We start from the raw sequence: 6355 nt of genomic DNA, 5'->3' as shown, positions 1-6355 counted from the left end.
AAAGATTGCAAAGCTCTGCTCTAATTGTTTATCCTGATGAAATACAGGGAAAATAAACTTTTAGAAACCAAAGGCTAATGCATGAAGCAGATGTGCTGCAGTGATAAGGCAAAAAGCAAGGCTTTTAGAAACCAAATTTCAGCTTTGCACAGATTAGACATTAAAATTAACTCAATTTCATGCCCTATGCAAATCTTTACCAGCTGTCAGCTCTGTAGTCACTAGAGACTAAATGCAGTAACTAAACAGGAACAAATTCACAGTGAAGATTGGGTTCTGCAGGAGCCTGGTTATTGCCAGGGTTGTGCTCTGGGATGTTGGGGAGCCTGCCCAGGCACAGACCCCAAGTGTCACCAGGAGCCTCAATTAAATGCCTGCATGTAAAGTCAGTATAAGAGATGAGGCTACTACTTACTCCTGACCTCCAGGGGTTCCCAGGGAGCTGCTGGATTCTGCACTGTCACTGATGTGGGAGCTGGACTGTGGGGCGAGGCAGACATCCCACAGCAGGAGGGGGATCACAGGGATCACAGAGGCCAAGTGATCACGCAGCAAACGGCCGCTTCCATCCTCAGGCTCTTCTCTTCCTTGGTCATCCTGGACAGAAGACACAGATCATCAGCCAGAATGCAGATCAAGGAGAAACATTCCTGTTTCCCTCTAGAGTAAAAAGCCCTTGAATGCTGATCCCCACCAAAGTAGAGAGCATCATCCTGGCCTGCATTTGTGCTGAGCAGCACCACGGCCCGAGCTACAGCTCCATCCCCAGAGGAGCTGCACTGAATAATGACCCAGCATTGGCCATTTACTGAGACATTCAGCGAGCAGCAGCTCCACCGCCTGAACTCCACAGGGCTCTTAGCTCTTGCCTGAAGCAATTTGCCATGTCTGGGAGAAATGGCAATCTTATAATTGCTTCCAAAATTGACAGAGCTCTGAGAAAAGGGGCACCTTGCAGCTCTGTACATGTGCATGCATTGCACTGGATTCCTGGGGACAGAGGCAAGGGGAATGGCTTTAACCTGCCAGAGGGGAGACTGAGATGAGCTCTGAGGCAGAAGCTCTTCCCTGTGAGGGTGCTGAGGCGCTGGCACAGGGTGCCCAGAGAAGCTGTGGCTGCCCCATCCCTGGCAGTGTTCAAGGCCAGGTTGGACACAGGGGCTTGGAGCAGCCTGCTCTAGTGGAAGGTGTCCCTTAGCTTTTCCAGGCCCTGCATCCCCCTTTTTGGGAGCAGGCAGCCAGCAGGCAGGGCTCAGGGCAAGGCCAGTGTCTGCAGGGAAGAGCCGTGCACGTATGGCACCGTGAGGAGCTTCCATGCGATGCCGAGTGCTTGTAAAAGCTGCTGCCCTATATACAGCACAGAGAGAGATTTACACAGAGCTCCTGTTCCAGCCCTGCCCCTTCCTGTTGAAAGCCATAAAGCCCAATGAAGGAGATTTAACATTCCATCTCCAAAGTAATTAAATCCAGCCGTATAAAGGGAAGTGTTTAACAACTCCGAGCTTCGCAGAGCACTGGAGGAACCTGATAGAGATGGAGTTACGCTGCTGGTAGTAAACAGGCGCTGTTCTCTGCACTGTTACTGGCAGGGGGGAGAGAGGAGCCTGGGTTTTAATTTGGGGAACTTCAGAGGACACATTTTATTTAGCAGCATGCAGGAAAATTAGCAGAGAGCCATGGAAAGGTGTGAACTACACATGCTCTTTCTCCCTATTTCCAGGAGGACTCTCAAGGCAGTGTTGGAGCTCTGCTAAGAACAGCACAAGGTGCTTTCCAGATCCATTTCTCCCAACTCTTGCCTTATTTCTGAGTGTAGGTGCTGAGGCTGCACAGAGTTTCCGAGGTCAGATCTCTACATCACTGTTACTAAGCACAGAGCTGCTTTGTGATTTATAAAGGATCATCCACCTGCTTTGGTTTGTACTTTTAACAGTCAGCACATGTACAGTCTTTTGAATATCCCAACTCTGGGAGAATGTGCTCCTGCGGGATGCACCCCCTTCAGCCCAGCCTGTCCCACCACTGCATTGGCAAGAAGTGCCAAGCTGTTGCTTCACCCTCCTGAATCTCTGCGGGGCACCCGATAGCTGTCAGTACATTAGCAGGGGGCGAGCCGAGACTCTTCCAGGGTAAAATAGCTCCTTTTGTAATCTGCTCCTACAAAACACCTACCCTCTTGCCTGTTTTAGCCCTCCTCGTCCTACATTACAAGCCCTGGAGACAGCAGGCGTGCAGAGCTTTAGTTATAAATGCTGCATCTCTCAAACGTGCCCCCAGTAACGTGCCTGCGGGAGGAGAGGGCTGTGCTGCAGCACAGGCAGCTCTCCATCCAGCGCTGATCCCACGGCTCCTCTGGCACCTGGAAAGGACCAGGAGGCTGTTTGCATCCCAGTGGGGCTATCAGGAAGCTGCTCATCCCTGTGCCGTGTCCTACGCAGGTTTCTGTGCTCCCCAGTGTTCGGTCAGAGAGCAGGGAAGCTGTGAGCAGTGTGCCAGGAGGATGGGCAGCGGGAGCATGCGCCTACAGAGGCTTTGACACTAAATCCCTCTTACCGAGCATCGCTTTTTGTTGCATTTTTAGCTGACTCTTCGCCTTCTCTCAGCCAGAGGAGCAGGGAGATAATAGCAAGAGATTAACTGAGCATCTTGCCCCAGAAGCGCTCATTATCCCAGGAGGTCTCAGTGCCTCCTGGAATCAATTAAATGGACTGCGGTTGGGGATACCTGGCACGCCACAGGATCACAATCCAGAGAGGAGACTGTGGCAGGCAATTTCCCTTCTCTTATTGACATGCAAATCATCGCTGCGGCAGCTCACGGGTTTAATATATCTCCAGATTGCCTGCCGTGGAGTCACATTAGTCAAGTATATGTGGCAGTTAGTCCAGAATGACTCGGTAATAAGAGCTAGCATTTGCACCTCTGCTTCAAGGACGGGCTGGAGAGGAGCCTGCAGCCACTTCTCACCCCTCTCTCAGGTCGCCTCTGAGGCACAGAGCTTGCGGACTGCAAGTAGATGTCCTGAGTGAGGTTTGGTGTCAGAAACAGACCGAGGTCCCCAAGAAATGTGCTCTTCAGCCCTGGGAATGGATATAACTATGGCTTTCTACATCCCTCATAAAGCTAATGTTCCTTACTCCAAAGCAGCACATCCAGCAAGAACAGGAACTGCCACAAGAAGCAATTTTCCCACAAAATGCATTGGTTTTCCCCCAGATTTCTCAGGTTTGCTCCCCATTCTCCCCAGCTCCCAGCACCGTGGCTGAAACTCTTCACTAATACTAGAAGGAGGTGTTCAAAGCGCTGTATTTCCATCTCTCTCCCTGCCTGGGACACAACTGGCCCAGCAGCATTCCCTGCTCCCTTTGGATGGGTATTTCTGTGCCCCACTGCCTCCCAGTCCTTCACACAGCTGATTGGAAAACCATGCTGATCACAAGTGCAATTATGAAAGAGCTTTTCTTCCACACAGATGGAACTCCTTATTCCCTTCTTCCCTCTAAATTGCATTCCTCATTATACCCAGACATGGCAGAGTGGCTTTGCTCAGGACCTGCTGGTTGAAATAAGCTTGCTGGTTTGGTGGTAGAACAGCTCTGTCCCCCTCAGCTGCAGCATTGCTTTCAAAGTCCTCCTTTTGTCCATTTATTCCCAGTGCCACAAACCAATCTGTCTGGGAAGCTCATCCCTCATTATTTGTTAAGAGAGCCAACAAAGCCCTCTGTTCTGCACCAGCGCGGGGCTTTGTTTTCAGCTATCTAGTCAGTCTTCTGTTTGTGCTTCTCAACGTCTGTACTAAGAGCTTTAACTCGTTCCCTTAGCCTTGCGCCCCCTCACTCAGTGCCTTTGCAGCTAGCAGGAGTAATCACCACGGTGCAATCCAGCTCTTGCTTTTTGCTTACCCTTCTGTTTTCTTTTTAATTAAAAATCCCTTTGGTCTTGCACTTGGATCCGGGACATGGTTTCCATTTGCCTTGCAAACAGCACAGCCAAGAATGTCAAAACCGTTTTTCACAACAACCTTGCTTTGACCTGGGTGGCAGCTTTACCAGCAGGCGTTTGAGCTCTTGTTTGCCCATCTGTTCATTCATTAAAATCCCCACACTTCAACGTGCAATTCTGCCTCTGCATCCAGTGCCTTCTCCTGACAACCAGCCCCTCGTTCAGACAAGGAGCCCTTCCCAGGTGATGTCCTCAAGCAGATCAGTGCTGCCTCAGTTTAACCCAACAACTCAAGGGCAACCAGTTGCCAGCAAGCCCTGATGGCACTGCCCAAGAGCACGGGAAATAGGTGATACTCAGATCGGGGGGGACACAAAACAAAGACCCCCGGCACAGCAAGGCTGATGGGAACACTGCTCCACCTCTGCAGCACAGAGGTGACTGGAAGGGGAAGGTAGACAAGTCCTCCCTTTTGCAAAGATTGGCTTTTCCTTTTAACACGTGGCCCAGCAAAGCCAGAAAGAAACGACCACGGTATTTCTGCCTTATCACATCTTCTCAGGTGAGGTTATCAGAGGATCAGCCCAACAGACACAGCAGCACACAGGCTTCGGGGAGACGCCAGGGCTGTGCCTCACCTCATCAGCATCACATCCCCAGAACCTCCGCAGCGCACTGACAGGCGATTTGTATCCCGGTACAAACAGTTCCAAAAGGAAGCCAGAGCCTTACTCAACCTCTAAATATGTTTTCCGTGACGACTGCCTCTAAAGGCAGAAGGTGTAAACGGTTCAGGAGGGAGGCTGCAGCGCGCTGGAGCCTCCATGGAGCAGTGAAATGAGTCAGTGCCATCTACCGGCTGCGGGGACCTGATCGCTTCCCATTCCCTGCATTCGGCCTCAAAAATGAAGTAGTACGGACGAGCCTTTACACATTGTCTCCTATGGCACAACTGTAATGCTTCCAGCATCCCTCTGTCATGCCATAACTAACAGCACCATTCAAATTCCCCTTAGAGGTTAAGGGTCCAGATAGGAGCCCATTGGTACAATCATGGATCAGGCCATGTCTGTATCCAACCAAGAGCTGATGGGGATTTCCAGTCTGGGGCTACAGCTCCAGCGTTTCCAGCCTTACTCTTTCCTACCATCTCCATCAGGATCTCCCTTTGCTGTCCCTGACAAAATCATAGCTGTGATGTATGATGTACTGGGAATGGCAACCCTTGAGCTGGCCCGGATCCGTGCTGAGGAAGGGCTGTGGCAGTGCCAAGTATCAGCAGCACTGCCAGCATTCCCAAGGGATGGTGTGGCATCCTCGGCTTCTGGCAGAGCAGTCACAAAGAACAACTACTCCAAGGCTACTGCGAGGTATCAAAGCCAGGAGGAGATGCCAGATATTCCTGGCTATCCCTTGTTATTCCCTCTGTTGGATCAGATTTAATTGGGGAAGAGACTCTCAATGTGCTTCTCACCATTTTTAAAAGGTAAATACTTCATTGCTCTATAATTCTCTATAATTGGGCTGGGGTAGGAGATGAGTGGCACTGAGGATAACACACATCTCTGGACACTTCCTCCTGGAGGGCAGATAGATCTGCTCATCCTTCAATGCTGATTATCCCCCAAACTTACCTCTTGGCATTACCAGGCTCTGGCAGGCTCCGCATGGCTGGAGGACATGGTAATGCTGTGCTGCAGGGATCGCCCTGGGCTCCGTTTGCTGCCGAGTGGTCTCAGAGCTGAGGTGCTGTCAGTCTCTTTTTGGGGATGCTGGTTGAGCTGAGTTCATCAAGCTGCTTGTGTCACTCCCAGTCAAATCAGTGAACATCTGAGAGCGCCCCAGCACCGAGAGAGCTGCCTTTGCCATTGGAAACAAGCAAGACTGGCTGTGGAAACCTCCCTGTAACGCAGCGTCGTTTGTGGAGGAAGCAGCGCAGTGTAGGAGCAGCACAAAGCTGACCTGGATCAGGATGCTGTGCACAGACAGCATCCATCCTGCAGGACAGCATGCCCCATGCTGTGCTCTTACTAGTAGCGTGTTCCTTGATTGACCGGGCACAAAGGCAGCTTCTCTCATCATTGTCCCATATGGTTTAAGCTGCCTGGGTTTATTTCTGACAAACCAGGTTGGTTTTGCTGCCACTGATGATGTGATGTGTAAGCACCTGGTAGAAAACTGTTGTATCCTCTTGCTAGGCACTGAACTCTGAGGGAGTTGCCTTCAATTCCCTAAAACTTCTCTTTTCCTTCAGTTTTTGTCTCTCCTCATTCCATTGCTGGTCTCCAGTGGAGCTCCAGGCTGCAGAGCACCAGGATGCATCGCTCACTGACACACTCTGCTCCTTTACACCAAGAAAAAACAGTATTTTAACCAGGAAGAGCAGGAACAGGTGACAACAACACTATTCCCG

Source organism: Strigops habroptila, chromosome 11 (assembly GCF_004027225.2).
Source record: "Strigops habroptila isolate Jane chromosome 11, bStrHab1.2.pri, whole genome shotgun sequence".
Classification (NCBI taxonomy): domain Eukaryota; kingdom Metazoa; phylum Chordata; class Aves; order Psittaciformes; family Psittacidae; genus Strigops; species Strigops habroptila.
This window is presented reverse-complemented; position numbering follows the sequence as displayed.